At 38.7% G+C, this 17880-nt stretch overlaps 1 protein-coding gene across 3 annotated transcripts in view; it reads left to right on the forward strand.

Moving 5' to 3' along the window:
• CRADD (CARD and death domain containing adaptor protein) overlaps positions 1-17880 on the forward strand; it is a 211642-nt gene that overhangs the window by 188310 nt on the left and 5452 nt on the right. The window lies entirely within an intron of this gene.

Here is a 17880-nt window from a genome sequence, read left to right on the forward strand (position 1 = left end):
CCCAAAGAGGGGTTAAAGCTGCATCAAGATCCCTTCCCTCCCATAACCCCCTGAGGTGAAAAGCAAGTTGATCCACCACTGAAGTTTGAAAGGGTTGAGTGGGTGAGGGAGGGGAGTGGGAAGTACTGAACTACATTAGTCTGTACCTTTCTTTCACACAAACTTAGAATGACCTAGTCTGCAAGGGTAGAGAGCAGGGGATAATGAGTAGGTCCTGTCTGATAGGAAAACAAACGAGTTACTGGAACAGGCTGCTGGCACCCACATTCTAAGGGGGGGCAGATAAAGGAGCAAGTATCCATTTTCCCTTTGTTCTGTAAGCAGTTAACAGTCGTTTTGCCTTCAGTTAGTCAAAACTCTAACCCTCCCAAATTCAGGGCTTTTTAAATTTCTTTTTTAACCTTCAGAATTAAATGGATCAATCACTGTCTACCCAGATTATCTACTTTTTACCTAATATTGTGAGCATCTGCCCTGAATAGGATTAGCCATGGGGGAGACCCCTCAGCCTTGTTATCAGTCATATGATAATCATAATCACTATAATCTTTACCATGGTCCACATTTTTAATATCAACAATTATTGCATTTATTCAGTGATTTAAGATTTACATTGTGCTTTACACAAGTTATTTAACTTCATTCTTAGGATGACAAAGACCTTTACTTTCTTAACCTTACTTCATCCCATGAGGTACAGACAGTTTGTATTTTGCTTTTTTTTTCCTTCATTTTACAAATAAGGAAACTGAAGCCTAGAAAACCTAGGAATGCTAGCTGTTTTCAAGTATTTCAAATGCTACTACATAAAAGATAGATTAAATTTGTACTGTTTGGCTCCAGAACCTAGAAGCAATGAGAAGCTGTTAAGATCTGCAATTTAGACTGAATATCAGGGAAGAAAAAAAAAATCCCCTGAGATGAGAAGTGTTAGGTTTCTTCTGACTTGGATGACCACTTGTCATGTAGGTTGTAGAGGGGGGATATTGCTTTGATGTGAGTTGGACTGGGTGACTGTTGACTACAAACATAGTAGACACTTCAATTTTTATTGATTGGCTTCTGGGAGTGAGGCTCCCAGCTCTCAAATTCTGTGAAATGAATATCTAACAGTCACACAACTGGTTAAGTAGCAGAATCTGGCCTTGATCCCAGGTCTGCTGATTTCAGTTCCAATGTTCTTTACCTCATGCAGGCTGAGATCTTGTAAATTAGACCAGTGGCCAGGCCAGTCCACCTAGCGGTTTCTTAGCTCACCACAACAAACACCTTCATTTCTTGGAATTTCTCTCCTGGAGACAGTTATCTTTCAATCAAACAGCCACTATAAATGTGCCAAGCCTAGGACTGAAACCAGATAGGAAGGGATTAAGTAAGTGAAGGCATGCTAGATATAGACCTATTCTAAGAAGCTGAAGGACTTCTAAACGTAGTCATCCTCATGAGACACCCAAGGCAGCTACAAAAAAAGAAGCACCATGGAAAAAAATCCATTTTGATTTCCATTCTTAAATTGTTCTCTTTAAGTATAAATGCCATTACAATCAATGGGTCTGCCAAGACTATCAGATGAGCTATTATCATGTTGGGGAGGGAAGGAGGAAGGGGGGAAGGAAGGAAGGAAGGAAGGAAGGAAGGAAGGAAGGAAGGAAGGAAGGAAGGAAGGTAGGTAGGTAGGTAGGTAGGTAGGTAGGTAGGTAGGTGGGAAGGAAGGAGGGAGGGAAGGAAGAAAAGGAGGGAGGGAAGGAAGGGGGGAAGGAATGGAAAGAGGGAAGGAAGGAAGGCAGGAAAGAGAGAGAAGCATTTATTAGACTTTTAATGTGTGCTAAGTCTGCTGTGCACTGGGAAATTCTTGGGGTTTAAATAAAAAAGCAATAAAGTGCCAACCCTTCAGGAGCTTACATTCTTATGCAAGAAGATAAAACATGCTGGGGAATATGGGGAGGTGTGTTTTGGTCTCAGCAGCCAGGAGGAGTAAAAAGATTCGATGGTGAGATTTTTCCAGGGTTAAAGCTGTGGATGTTAAGAGATCCTAAGGCTGTGACTAGCAAATCATTTCTATCACAAATCATTAGATCAAGACTGCTTTAGGGAGAGTGAAGGAGATGGATTGGAAGAACACAGAAGGTTCAGGGCCCTGGAGAATCATGATTAAGGGCCTCTTTAGAAGGTTTAGTGTGATTGAGCAAGTAGGAAACATGGAATGAGAGGAGGTTGTGGTAAGAATATGTTATTATTAAGTTTAACATCCTGGAGATGGTACAATCCAAGAGTTGACTGTCCTTCTATGTAGCTGAAATAAGGTAGGAATTGAGAAGTTAGAGAACCTGTATATTTTTGAGCACAGAAGTCCTTAAGGATGATCTCAGTTGATGGGATAAAGGGGAGTCAGTAAATCATCAAATATTTATTAAATGTTTACCATGTGCCAAATAAAGTATTAAGGATTAAAATTTTAAAAAGAAAGCAACTTTGGCCTAATTGTTAATTTCACTGAGGAAACTCAAAGAATGATTGGAAAGTTAGCAGATTATCAAAATAGAATGATTGGGTCAGATTAGGTAGAAGCACTCAGCATTCCTTTCATCTCTGGAATGATTTGCTTGCCCAACTGATGAGCATCTTGGCAGGTGGCCCGGAAGGAAAGGTTCCCAGATAGGGGACACATTGCTATAATTTACTTTCACACCCCTGGAGTGACTCTGAACTCATATAGGGAAGCTAAACTTCACCTAATTACAGTTGTAGCTCCTGAGCCCCCACTGGTGTAGTTCCCATTTAAATAAATCCATGGAGATGGTACCATTAACTCCTAATCATGTAAAATAATAGTTGTCTTCACATATCCATCTACCCAGAAACTTGGATCATGTTCGCCCACCAATATATAATAGGATCCATGAAGAAGAGTGAGAACAACTTATGATTTTGAAAAGCAGGTTCTGATGCTCTTGGGTCCCCTTAAAGACTAATCTGCACCAAAAGTCACATGTTGGGCAGGGCCTCTTCTGCCTTTTTCTGCTCTACTTATACTATAATATGACTGGAACTTCAGATAATGAGCTTTTTTTTTTCCTTTGCAAAAGTAGTTTCCTCCCTTCATCTTCCCACCCCATCTCCCCCTCTTAAACCCAGAATCATGGTCTTCTCTTGGCTAAGCTCTGATGGGCTTTCTCTCTCAAGTTATAGGAGTTAGTGAAGGGGCAGAACAATAAAAATCCTAATGAATTCCCCCTCCTAAAAAAGTATAAAGCAAGGCAGACAAGGTTCTCCTTTCTCAAACTGCAGAGGCTACTTCTTCCTCCAGTCATCCCTAGCACTTGTAACACAACAGTGGGTGGAGAGGCCAAGGTAGGCTCTCAACTTTTATCTTAACTTTCAGTTAAGTTGCTTTTTAGTGTCTGTTTAGCTGGATTTGGCTACCTTTAAGCAGCGGGGAGAAGTCCCAGTTTTTTTCCTCTCTCCTCTGAATGTTTAGACTCCTGCTTTTGTCTCTGCTTTATTGGTCACTGATACTCTCCTGCCTCAAAGCAGTGTCTTCTTGTATAAAATGACCTACCTCTTCGGGTGAAAAAAAAATTCACATCTTTGTTATACAAGCCACAAAGAGGCAATAAATACTTCCCCCATTTTATTATTATATAGTTATGATTATTCAGACAACAAAATTATTTTATATTATATATCATTACAATATATCATATATAACTATTAGATAATATATAATTAAATGGTATACATTTTATTGTATAAAATATTCTATAAGTTCTATATTATAAAGTTATATTATTAATAAAGTATTATGGTTTTCTAACTATAAATCTCAAACTAACAACAGGGAAACAAAACACTTCTGCCATCTTTCCTTTCATAAATATCTTTGAAATCTGCTTTTCTCTTTTTTAGAATTATCCATATTTTTCCTCCTTTCCATAAATAATAATTATTATTATTATTGTTGTTGTTATTGTTATTATTTGTGCACCTCACAAAAGTAAATGTGGATTTGCATAGACTTTGCAAGGAGAGAGAGATTATTTAAGGAGAAAATACCCACCTCTCTTCCTGGCCCTTTGAATCTGAAGGCGTTGGAGGACTGTCTTTCCAAGTTTTGAGAGAGAATGTGTCCATAAGGGAAAAGCAATTTCTTTTGAAGTAAGGAAATTATGGAATTTTAGAAGAAATGGTGGAGGATATAAGGGGGGAATTTATGGAGAATGGAGTGAGAATTCTTAAGTATACTCAAAATGAATTAGAATGAAGAAGTAAAAATAGATAATAGGAGCAAATTGTATCTAAAGACAGTGAAACTGAGTGAGGGAAACTCATACATGATGGGTGTTCTATGTAGTAATTTATACAATGAATTGTCTCCAAAAGTCCAAATGAGATTGTTTCTTTTTAGATCTTTGTACCTCTGTTAATTTTTTTTCTTTTGCTGAGAAGTCAGAATTACATCACCATATATGATCTCCCTTTAACTTTGAGTATTCCCTTCTTATTCTAAATGTTTGAGATATGTAATATTCACTCTATTTTTAGAATATTTCTCTTCATCTCTAGGTTCACTTTGTTCCTGGTTCAAGTGCCGGGTCATTGATTTCTCCTAAAGCATAATTTTCCTACTCGTTCCCAATTGGAGTCGTACTACTTTCTAGACCACAGGAAGGAAGGAAGGAAGGAAGGAAGGAAGGAAGGAAGGAAGGAAGGAAGGAAGGAAGATCCAAGTACCATGAATGAGAAGACCTGAGTTTGTCAAAACAATGTTGCAAGAGTTCTTCCTTAGAGAATTGATTCAATTATAAATAAAATATCCTATCATCAGTGACTTCAGTATCTTCTTAATTAAATAACTACAGGATGTTCAAGTTAATTTAATTAGTTGACTCTGTGCCTTCTATGTGAGCATTACTGGTTAAGTATAGATAGAATATATGGAATGTGGAAATTGCAAAAGATTTTTATAATGAACGTGAACACCTAAAGAATTTTGAAGGAATATTGTGTTATTTATATAGCCTAGAAATATTCATTCTAGTTTTTTTCACAGATGCCCTCAAGGTTCTTCTAACAGTCCATCATATGTGGTTGGGGATGTCTTTTTTTTTAAGGTTTTTGCAAGGCAAAGGGGTTAAGTGGTTTGTCCAAGGTCACACAGCTAGGTGATTATTAAGTGTCTGAGACCAGATTTGAACCCAGGTACTCCTGACTCCAAGGCTGGTGCTTTATCCATTGTGCCACCTAGCCGCCCCTGGGGACGTCTTTATAAAGCTATCAGCTTAAATTCCCACTCTGGTATATTCCTTTCAATATCAATCATTAGTGCCAGTAAGTATCTCTCCTCTATCATTGAATGCCTCAGTCATTTATGTCTCAATGTCATCTAACCAAGTAACATTAATATGCTTTAAGAGATGGGTATTTACTAGATAGAAGTACAAAAATCATCCACCCTCCCAAATTGGGGGTTACTCTCTTTCCTCTATCACATCAGTCCTTGGGGAAAATGAACTCAAACTTAAAGCAGTTGCCACAAAACATTCACCTCACCATGTTCTTTTTTAAAAAAAATTATTTATTTGAGTCATTGGGATCAAGTGACTTGCCCAAGGTTACACAGCTAGGCACTTATTAAGTGTCTGAGGCTGGATTTGAACTCAGGTACTCCTGCCAGGGCCAGTGTTCTATCCACTGTACCACCTAGCCACCCCCAACCTCACCATGTTCATTTCTAAATGTGGCATTGATGCTGAATGAAAGGCATTTCATTGTCTATCCACTGCTGAACTACTTCAAGCAGATTGCTTCTTGAAGTCATGCTCTTCACTAAGCTTGCCTACCAATCTTTGGTAAGAACTGGAGTTCCTAGAGCTCTCCCTGGTGATAATTCTTTTCTTAAATTAATATTTTATTTGATTTCTAAATATATATAATAGTTTCTACACATCATTTTCTGTAAAGTTTTGAATTTTACGATCTCTCCTCCACCCTCTCTTCCCTCCTCCATCCCCCAACAGAAAGCAGTCTGGTAATCTTTATATTATTTCCATGCTATACATTGATCAAAATTGAATATGTTGAGAGAAAAATCATATCCTGGAGGAGAAAACAAAATATTAGAGATAGCAAAATTATGTAGTACATAAGATACTTTTTAAATAAAATAATTGAAGGTAATAAACTTTGATCTTTGTTTAAACTCCACAGTTCTTTTACTTGGTACAGATGGTATTCTCTATTGCAGGTGCTCTAAAATTGTCCCTGATTATTGAATTGATGGAAAGAGCAAGTCCAATAAGATTGATCATCACCCCCCCATGTTGCTGTTAGGGTGTAGAATGTTTTTTGTGGTTCTGCTCATCTCATCATCGGTTCATGCAAGTCTTTCCAGGCTTCTCTGAATTCCCATCCCTATTGGTTTCTGTGTGGGATAAAAATCCACTCTAAAAAATATGGAGACTCCTCTGAGCAAAAAAAAAAGTTTATTTTGGCTTTTCTCGAGAAAAGGGCACACTCCAAGTCTCACAAAGGTAGTAGAGATCAAGGAGCTGCCTCGAATTGACAGTCAAGCAAGATTATATGGCTTAACGCAATCCCCTCCTCCTCCCTATCATCCCTCTCTGTTGACTCATTGGTTAGTCTTCAGAGTTACTTTCTACTTGTGAAAATCTACCCCAGCAGCAAAGAAAAGAATGAAAGGTTTTCACAAAATATTACCTCACCATCCAGATTGTGAGAATAACCTGCAGGATTATAACTATCTTATTGAAGTTATGTACCTTGTCTTGGAATGCAAGGTCTAGGAACAGTCTTCTTATTATCAAACAAAAGGAGTCATGAGCTTTTTTGGAATGCAAGGTTTTTCTCATGGGAAAAAGTGTACTATCCTTCTAGTAGTCAGCAAAAGTAGTCTTAATAAAAGGGGAGTGAGCTACCTGTTTGGAATATAAGGGACTTTCTTCTAGAAATAGTTTAAGAATAATAGTTTCTTTCTTTAATATTTCTTAACCCTGAGAGGACTTCACTAGGAATATTAACCTTGGAATGGTTTTATTGGGAATATTCCAATCAGTTTCTAATAGAATGATAGTGTTCCATAGCATGCATATACCACAATTTGTTCAACCATTGCCCAATTGAAGTCGGACATTCATTTGATTTCCAATTCTTTGCTACCACAAACAGGGCTGCTATGCATATTTTTGTACAAGTGCTATTTTTACTCTTTTCTTCAGGCTATAGATCCAGTAGTGGTCAAAGGGTATGCACATTTTTGTTGCCCTTTGGGTGTAATTCCAGACTGTTCTCCAGAAAGGTTGGATGAGTTCACAGCTCCACCAATAATGTGTTAGTGTCCCAGATTTCCCACATCCCTTCCAATATCGAACATTGTCCTTTCTGGTCATATTGGCTGGTGATGCTTCTAACTTTTCACATCTCACATATCACATCTAATTTGTTCCATCTACAGTGCTCCATTACCTAAAAATCAAGGGAAAATAGACATAACAGAGACAGAAAACAGCTAAAAATAGTTCATGGCTATAAACTGACCCCAACTGGGAAGAGTAAACTCTAGAATTACTTATTTCTTCCTATCTGGAGGCAAAAAGTTCTTGCCCTGATCATTACCAGGAAAAGAGTGAGGAACAGCTAGTTCTAGTCAGCAGCCAACCAAAAAGTCCTTTCTTCACTCTGTCATACTAAATAAGAAACAATAACAGAATACCTGCACATACCCTTAATTGAAAAGTAGGTTCATCCATGATACATAGACAAAAACGGACTCACTGTGCTTCCACTTGGGGATTTATAGGAGACAAAACAACCTGGATGCTTGATGGATGGGACTGCTATTGACTCATTCTCCCCAACACCTATATTGCATCTGTAAACAAGAAATCCTGAGATAAAAGTGCAGCATTTGCGAGAAATTCCCAACTAATTCCAATATTTATTTAGTGTTCACTATCATACTGTGATACAATGGGACGCATACTAAACCATTTCTATGATCTTGGACAGGTCCCTTACCCTCTCTGGGTCTGTAAATTGAGGAGGTTAGATGACTTTTATTCTAGTTCAAAATCTATGATCCTGTGAGGTCATGACATCATTTTCTCCTTTTATCTGTTGTCATCTTCACTAGGGGAGAAGTCATCTTGGCTTCTCTGACAGTATAACTCTGGCTTATGCAATATTATATAGACCATATTCAGAAATGAGTCAAGTGAGGGCAATTTCTTGCAGGAAATGTTAGAACATAAACTTCTTGAGGTTGGGGACTGTCTTCCTGATTTGTATTTTTAGTCCCAACACTTAGTACAATGAGGGGTGGGTACCCTATGAGGCACGTGCTATTATTATCTTCTTTTTTACAGTTGAGGAAATTGAGGTATATGGGAAGTTAAGTTCATACAACTAGTAAGTAGGTGAGATCATATTTGAATTCAAGCCTTCCAGACCCCAGACCCAGTGATCTATTTATTGCACTGTAATTTTTTTGGTGTCTTCAACAGAAATAGAGAGGTTTAAAAAGAAGTGTGAGTTTAAGGAGGAAAGATAATGAATTCTGTTCTAGATAGGATGAGTTTGAAATGTCTCAGGGATAGGAATTCCAATTTGAAATCTCCAATCAACAATTGGTGAAATTGGATTGAAGCTTAGGAATTGGAACTAAATATATAGATCTGGGAGTAAGATCATCATAAAGATGATCATTAAATCCATGGGAGTTGATCAAATCACCAAGAGAAAGAATATATAGGGGGCAGCTAGGTGGTGTAGTGGATAAAGCACTGGCCTTGAAGTCAGAAGTACCTGGGTTCAAATCAGACCTCAGACACTTAATAATCACCTAGCTGTGTGGCCTTGGGCAAGCCACTTAACCCTGTTTGCCTTGCAAAAACCTAAAAAAAAAGAATATATATATAGAGAGAGAGAGAAGGGAAAAGAGCCTAGAACAGAATCTTGGGGAACACTCTCAGTTAATGGATGATGGATTATTAAAGAATATTGAGGTTCCCTAGAGGAGAGTGAGAGAGTGAGGAAGTTAAGACAGCATGAATTATTTGAATGACATGAATTTGGATGTTGGAAGTAAAGGTGCTGGGAATGGAGGCCAATTTACAGTATAGTATTCCCAAAATCTGGGTGTGAGTTGAGTAGAATTCAGCTAGGGAATTGGTAATGGAGAAGCAGAGATCATTATGAGAGATATTTTAAATGTAGAATAGGCATAACTTAGTGACCATTCATAGTAGTTGAGAGAGAAGAATGAATCAAAGATGCATCTAAAGTTTTGAGCCTTGGAAAATTTTTCTATGGAAAAAGTTGGGAAGAGATAATCTGATTTTATTTTGGACGTCTGGAGTATACAATGAAAGTATGACATTAATATAGAAATGACCAGTCAGGTTATTGAAGACAGAGGGGCTCAGGAGAGAAACTAGAATTTGAAATATGAATTTGGAAACCAGTCACATAGAAGTAATTATTAACATCATAGAAAGGATAAGTTCCCTGAGAAAGGGAATTCATCGATACAATCAATAAACATCTATTAAATGCCTACAATATGTAGGTCACAAAGATAGAAGCTAAATAATCCCTTCTCTCAAGGACACCTTACATTCTAATAGAAACATAAAAAGACACTAGAGAATGGAAAAGAGAAGAGCAAAAGACTGAACCTTGAGAAATTCTAATAGTTAAGGGGTGAGAGGATGATAAATCATGTCCTGAAGCCAAAGAAAGAAAGAAGAGAGGGTTCTAAAGAATAAGTGGTATTAGAGGCAAGAAGCCAATGAGAATTAAAATGGAGGGAAGAACTTAACTTGAAGACACCGATTAACAATGAGACAGCACATCTTGTTCTAGTGATAGGGACAGAAGTCAGATCACAAGGGTTAAAGAGGAAGGGAACAGCAAGGAATTGTTTGCAAGATGTGTAGACAATTTCTCTGATGTTTACCAGCCGTTGACTTGTATTTATTTATTTATTTATTTGTTTTTGTAAAGCGTGGGGACAGTATGATCCGAAACATTTATTTTGGCTACCTTATGTGACTTTTACCCTTTGCCAGTTTACTCTTCTCATCACCTGAGGGACCAAGCCCAAATGAACTCTAATAAATATGCCTCTGTTTCCTAGGGAGTGGCTCCCCGTTAAACCCTCATTATTGGAGATTTTTATCCTGCTTCAGGGCAGGATTAGTAAGAACTCTTCAAGAAAACAGTTAAACCTGTCAGACTTGTTAGTTTCTAATTTATGATCTGTAACCTGAAGCTTCTTAAACCTCTGTGTGAATTTATAACTTTACCTACTGCTCAGGAGACTAGAGCACTAAGTGATGGAGAACACTGAAAAGAGACAGGAAAATTGTCTCTTTATCTTGGTTTGGAGGCCTATGATAGGTTTTCAGCATTAATAGTTTGAATCTCAATCTTAAAGGTACCTGCCAAGATTCCAAAAACAATTTGGGAGGTGAAGTGGGAGTGGTAGCAGGAATAAGTAGTTATGGAAAATGTTCCAATTAGTTGTGCATTGTACTAATAAAAAAAGAAGAAAACCTACATTTTTTAGTGTTTCTCTTATTCAGAAAGATCTTTATTGATATTTCCCATGATGCTGTGCAAATAAGTGAATGTGTGTGTGTGTGTGTGTGTGTGTGTGTGTGTGTAAGATGTATGTGTTATGTGTATGGGTGAAGGGGTGTGAGTGTATGGGTGAGTGTGAAATATATAAATGGGAGTGTCTTTGTGTATGTGTGTGTGTGTGTGTGTGTGTGTGTGTGTGTGTGTGTGTGTTTAAAGTGCAAAAGCTGTTAGAGGACCTATTTCATTAAGGCTTGGAATTTGTTGTCCTTTAGACAAAAGAGTAAAGCTCAAAGTCCTCAGGAGTATTTTAACTCTCCGATCCACCATTCTCTACTTCCCCACCCCACCCCCACTTTTTAGTTTGGTTTCTAAATGGCCTCTTTCAATTCTATAGTTCCTAAGCCAAATAAATTCTGTTTACCTTGAAGTTTTGTCTTCTGCAATTTGAGAAGTTTCCATCTCTCACCCCACACCTCCTTATTTCATCACATTTTGGTCCTTGTTTTTTGTCCAGATTTTCTAGACTCCCAGGCAACATCAGTGGATTCAGAAGGGGCCACCCACTCTTTGAAGAGGGGTAGGGTCACCTGGGTGCTGAAATGTTGACCAAGATCAGCACTTGTGCCAAGATGCCATAGAAAAATGCAGTATTTGCTTTTCCTTTTTGCTTATGAAAAGCCAAAGACCCATGAGAAAGAATAGAATTGGGAATGTTACTCTAAAAACCAATTCAGGCAAAAAATGGTCATGCCTTCTGAAAGCTGCCAACTCACATTAAGTAGCAGAGGTACAAATTCTGAATGCCAGCTGCAATTACAGTGTGCAATGGTTCCTGGCCACAACGTTCTCCCCTCCCCTAAACCTTTCATCCTCACAGGTAGAAGAGCACAATATGCTTATCTCTCTTTGCCACCCAGTGGTCTAAGTGTTGAGAAGTTCTGCTCTTCCTGCAAATGTTGATGGGCTGTTTCTTCTTATTGTCATCAATATACTGACATATATATATTATAAGAAACAACATAGCATAGGGGAAAGTGGGCTGTCTTTGAGTTAGGTTGGCTTGGATTCTAGTCCTACTTCTGATGCATGCTGGCCCTGTGAAGGCAAGCCACCAAACCTGTCAGTCCACCCAGGCAATTCTTTTGGTGAAGGAGGCTTCCACAATGGGAGAGACTTACATGGATTAAGTGACAGAACTGAAAGAGTAATGATGAGCAACAGCATCAATAATTGTATGTGATGAAGTAGAGAGAGAACTAGTCTAAGAGTCAGGAAGACCTGGGTTCAAGTTCTGTCTCTGATACATTTTGGCTGAGTGACCCTGGGCAGCAAGTGGCAGAACAAGTGATGACCCACATTGGTTGAGGAGTTTGCTCTCTTAACACTCTCTACACCAGTGAAATCACAGATCCAGACAGTCTAATCTAATCTTCATCTATCCATCCATGCACCCACTTTTTTTACCTCTTTTTATTTGTCCATCCATCCATCCATCTGCCCGTCTGCCTGTCTGTCTATCTATCCATCCATCTATCTACGTATCTTTTCTCTATTCATCTACCCACTCATCTGTCCATCTGTCTTTCCAGGTATCTCTCTGTCTGTCTCTTAATCCTTCCATTGTCCATCAGTCCATCCATCCATCCATCCATATCTATCTATCTATCCATCTGTGTGTGATTTCATTGCATTAGAGACTTGACAGTGAGGGACATCCTTCTACCAAAAGGCAGTTTAGCTCATTGTAAGTTCATAGCTTTAATGCTGGAAAGGATTTCAGAAGTGATCAAATCCAGCCTTCTCATTTTATAGAGATTGAACGTCAGAGAGGCACAGTGAGTCACTCAGTGTCACACAGCTACCACTTTATCCATGATGTCAGACTTCATGTCTATAATCTTCTCCTTATCTCCAGAGCCCTGGTTGTCTGTACTTCATTATGCTCATCTATATCCACATACCTAAATATTTGTCTAACTGAATCTATAAAAGCAGTGTAGCAAAGTGTACCAAGAGAATCAGGAAGACCTGGATTCAAATTCTATCTTTGACATTGGCTTTGTACCTTGATAGGATTTCCCTTGCTGATAAAATCACAGAACCTGAGCCTATGTGCATATTAATATAATAATATAATAAACTTTAGACCCTCATTACCTCTCAACTGATTGACTAATTGGACTTTCAACCTCATCTTTCCCTAATCCAATCTATCCTCTGCTCACCTGCTATGGCACTTCTTTTTTTAAAGTATGAATCTGACTGTGTCACCTCCCTGCCCAGTAAGCACCTGTGGCTCTCTACTGCTTATTCAGGATCATATGGAATCTCCTTCATTTGGCATTAGAGTCTTTTGCCACCTGAACCTTTCCTTCCCTTCAGGTCTTCCTGTCTAGTGATCCTCTGTACACCTTCTGTATTCTGGTCACAAGCCCACTTGGAGCATCTCAGTCTTCAGCCCTAGAAGACTCTGCCCCCTCAGCTTTCTTGGCTTCCTTAGAGATTCATGTCCAAAGACATCATGAGCATCAATAATTATACATGATGTTGAGAAGAAAAAAAACCAGCCTCAAAACTATCAGGAAGACCCAGCTCTTTGCACCTCTGTTCAGGTCCCTAGGCTATGTGACCCTAGGCAAGTCACTTCAATTAGATTCTCTATGCAACTCTAAAGAGTAAGATAAGCAATGACCTGCATTGATAGACAGCTTCCTCATCCAGGAATTCCTTCTACTTGTGATATACTTGTATATACATATACATATACATATACATATACATATACATATACATATACATATACACATACACATACACATACACATATACATATATATATGCAATTAATGAAATATAGTGGGGGAAAAGATGTTATCCATATACAAATATATGTAAATGCATGTTTCTGTGTGTATATGTATATATTTACATATGTGTATGCACACATAGTTTGTTCCACTGTATCAGTCATGTCCAACTCTTTGTAAGCCTATTTAGGGTTTCTTGGCAAAGATACAGGAGTGATTTGTCATTATTTTCTCCCCTGGATTAAGAAATTAATCATGACTGTGTATAATGTGTACCTGTCTATACATGTGGTATTTCTTCACAAATGCACTCCCTCATCCACAAACACACACACTTTACACTAAAAGATTCCTTGTCCCTCCATTAGAACAGTGTGTGTGACAAACACAGAGTTGTTAAAGTGAATCTGTTGAATTGAATATGGGGGAGGGCCAGCAGAAAGGGAAGCAAGGCCCAACTGAGAAAAGGAAGGAAGTAGTCCAGCCCATATCCCCTGTGTAGGTTAGTCTTTATCATATCTTGCCATAACAGGGAATTTCTTTTTTTTTTATCATTCACCATGAACTCCCAGTCTTATCCTACCTTTCCTTTAAGAGCTAAGTAAAGTGAGAACATCTGGACTTCATGAGAATAGCAAGTCTAGAAGACAGTGCAGAAAGGGCACAAATGAATTCATTCATTGCATAGTAAATCACTTGCATAGTAAATCATCTGAATGAATATTTCATTTTAATGCCAGATTGATGCAGCTGCATTAGAAATGGTAGGTTGACTAGCCTCATAACTTGTAAAAATTCATTTTAGAAGGGTTTTCTCCTCTGCTAGAGATATTTGATATACAAATAATCCACGTGACTACTCATTACTTTGCAAGACAAGAGACGGCCCAAAACCATTTCTAATGTTTCTATTTTGGACCAAAAGAGAAAACAAGCACACAAACCCAAGCCTAAACCTTCTCTAATGGACCAGCTTGGGTGGGGGGACTGTTGTTATTGTTGTTGCTTGTCCTTTCTGGAAGAGAAGCATGACATCAGGGAAGTGTTGTCATGACATGCAAGTGAACTGGATTTGAATGAGTTAGGGCTATAATAAGGCATCCAGCCTCACTTTCTCCTCTGGAACCATCTGGGTCTAGTAGCCAGATATGGTTCAAGATGACTGGAGATGGTCTTGGATGCACTAAGGTCTTTCCCAGGTCTGGGGTGTGGGGAGGAGGACTATAATACCAAAAGCAAAGAATAAATGCTGTTTTAGAGAATTGGGTAGCCAACAATTTAATTCAGTATGAACCAACTAGTATTTGTGAAATACTTTCTATGTGTGAGGTCTTGGCCTAGGTCAGGGGTGGGGAATCATTTTTCTGCCAAGGGCCATTTGGATATTTATAACAACATTCTAAAACCATAAAAAAATTATCAACTCAAAAATTTTCCTGCTATAATTGGTCAAATATTTAAATCATTTACTCCTAAGAAGCTCCTAGATTTATTGAATTTTGAGACCTGGTGGTAGCACCAGACCAAATGATTTCCACAGGCCATATAAGATCCAATGTTCCCCACCCCCCCATTAGGTGATGGGGTTGCAAAGATAAAAACAGTTTCTGTCCTCAAGAAGCATCCTACTAGAGGAGAACATGTCCACAGATAAGGAAACACACACACACACACACACATACACACACACACACTTATATAGCACGCAAAATAAATTTGAAGTCCTATTTTGTTTCTTGGTTGGGAATACCAACATCTGAGGAAGAGGAAGGGGTCACCAGAAAAAATAACTGTTCTGGCAGTTGGTCCTTGAGCCTAACCTGGAAGAGAACTAGTGGTTCCAAGAGAAGGAAGTGAAGTGGGAAAAATTGCAGACAGGGATGAGACTTGCAAAGATTTGGAGGTGGGAGATTGCATTCATACATATATGTGTATATATATAAATATATTTATATGTAAGATTTGCAGTGTGCTATTAATATTTAATAACTGGTTCTCATTTTTTAAAAAACCTCCCCCAGTACACTTTAAAGTTTGTTTTGCATCATTAACAGTTCATCCATTATTTCTTAAATCTGGACACTCAAAACAATCTCTCAAGTTCTGATTTGCAAAGTTTGCTCCTTTTTGAGGTGTAGATACTCACATTTGAAAACAGCCCAGCACATCCCTGCCTAAAGGGAAGTATCACACAGGCCAGTTTGACTGGATCAGAGCTCATTAAGAAGAGTACTTTGTGAAGTCTGTTAAATGCTAAGCAGAGAACTTAGTATTTTCCCATAGGAGCAAAAGGGAGCCATGGAGGGCTCCTTGGGAAGAGAGTGACATGGCCAGACCTACCCTTTAGGAATATCATCTGATAGTGATAGAAGTGATAGTGATAGAAGATAGTGGAGAAGAGATAGAGAGCAGCTGGCAGTTGGGAGATCAATGAGGAGGCTATTCCAGTTGTTCAGGTAAGAGCTGAAGAGGGCATGAAGATAAAAAGAAAAATAAAATAAAAACTGATATTCCCTGCTCTCAAAAAGCTTGCAGTCTGATGGGAGTAGACAGCATATAAACAACTATATGCAACCAAGGTAGGGAGAGGATGATCTGGAGATAATCTGAGAGGAAGACACTAGCATTAATGGGGGATTGGGGAAGACTTCTCATAGGGGATAGGAGATTTAGCTGAGATTTGAGAATTTGGCAGAGAAGAAAAGAAGGAGACAGAGACAGAAAAAGAGAAAGGGAAAGACTGAGAATGGAGAGAAAAAGAGAGGCAGAGTGAAGAGATGAAGAGAGAGATGCACAGAGAATGAGAGAGAAAGACAGCAAGAAAGAAGAAGGGATGGTCTGTAGTCCAGAACAAAGCTGTGCAGGACCTAAGGTCCTCCCTTCTCACCTCTTTCTCCTGTTCTCTGAACTGGATATAGATCTTGTTGTCCTTCCCCTGGACTGCTAATCCCATCATTTGCCATTTTGATAATTATCATAGTGATTTCCTGATGTGACCTTGGGGGAAATCGGATTTAGAAAGACCTCTTAGTTTAATTTCTTTGCCTCTCTGTCAGTGCCAGATTGTTCTCTGTGATTATCCTCCAGAACAGTAGGTTCTAATTAGTTATTTCCATTGAAAGTATTTTTCTCTTATTTCCAGAGAATCAGTCTGACAGCCAAAGATAGCAGTCCAGTTTGTGAAACTCTTTAGCACTGGAGGTCAAGGGTTAATTTAGCTGCTGGAGAAACTGGTAGATATCTGAGCCGATTAACTTGTTCAAACATGGCAAAGCATTCAGTTATAAATGAGGTGAAGAATGGCAGCTCATATTTATACTGTGCTGCCAGGTTTGCAAAGGGACTCTGCAAATCCTAATGCAAGATATTACAAGTATGATTGTACCCATTTTACAGATGGGAAAACTGAGATTTAGAGATGAAAAGTGGTTTAACCCTATTAAACAGCTCTTAAATGTATCAGAAACTAGATTTGAACCCAGGAGCACCAACTTCAAATTCAGGGGCTCAAAATCCTTAGGAGTTAATAAGAGAGCCATCTCTTGACCTAAATGAATTCCAAAGAAGAACCATGGATGTGCCCACTTGTCTGTTCCCCCTCATTACTTAGGAAGAACATTTATTCATCAATCAGCAGATATGTTTTAAGCACCAACTGTTTTGCTGGGTGCTGAGACCCTGTGGACCCTTTCATCCAGCCAAAGATGATACCATGAATAGAGAGAGTGTCCCCCGAATTCTTTGTGCTTCACTAAAAGTTTTGAGGCACCCTGTACAGCTAGTACTGAGTAGTACAAATAGTGGATTCATTAAATTGTAACATTGACCAGATCTGCACTACAAATTTCCTTTGGACTGGAACAAATTACTCTGTTTTACATATAATTAAAACCTCAGAAAACATCAATTCAAAGAATACAGCCACTAGTTCCCTAAAACTAATGGGGACTTAGCTGCCTACACTAAGTAGATGCAGAGGTGATTTGGAGGAGGAACCCCTGGAACATGGGGAGGGAATCAGGAAAGATCAGGAAAAGTCTCATATTAAAGGTGGAGCTTGAACCGAACCTTGAAGGAAAGCAAGGCTTCTTTGATGTGGAGGTGAAGGAGGCAGGGGATAAAAGTCAGAAACCAGAGCTGGATGTGGAATACTTAGAGGGCTGATGTTTAAGGATTGTACTGCATATAAATGGGAGAAGTACAGTAATAAGATGGGACAAGCCAGACAGAGCTTTAAATACCCAATGGAAGAGTTTGTATTTGACCCTGGAGGCAAAAGGCAGACTCTGGAGTTTCCTGAGTAGGGTATTGACTTAGCCTGGTACTTTTGGAATAACGCCTTGGAGGACAGATTGGAGTTCAGAGAGACTAGAATTAAGGAGCCTAATTAGTTTGGTGTTATTCAGTTATTTTCAGTCCTAAGTCTTTGGTGATCCCATTTGGGTTTTCTTGGCAAAGATATTAGAGCAGTTTG

Source organism: Macrotis lagotis, chromosome 2, assembly GCF_037893015.1.
Source record: "Macrotis lagotis isolate mMagLag1 chromosome 2, bilby.v1.9.chrom.fasta, whole genome shotgun sequence".
Lineage (NCBI taxonomy): Eukaryota > Metazoa > Chordata > Mammalia > Peramelemorphia > Peramelidae > Macrotis > Macrotis lagotis.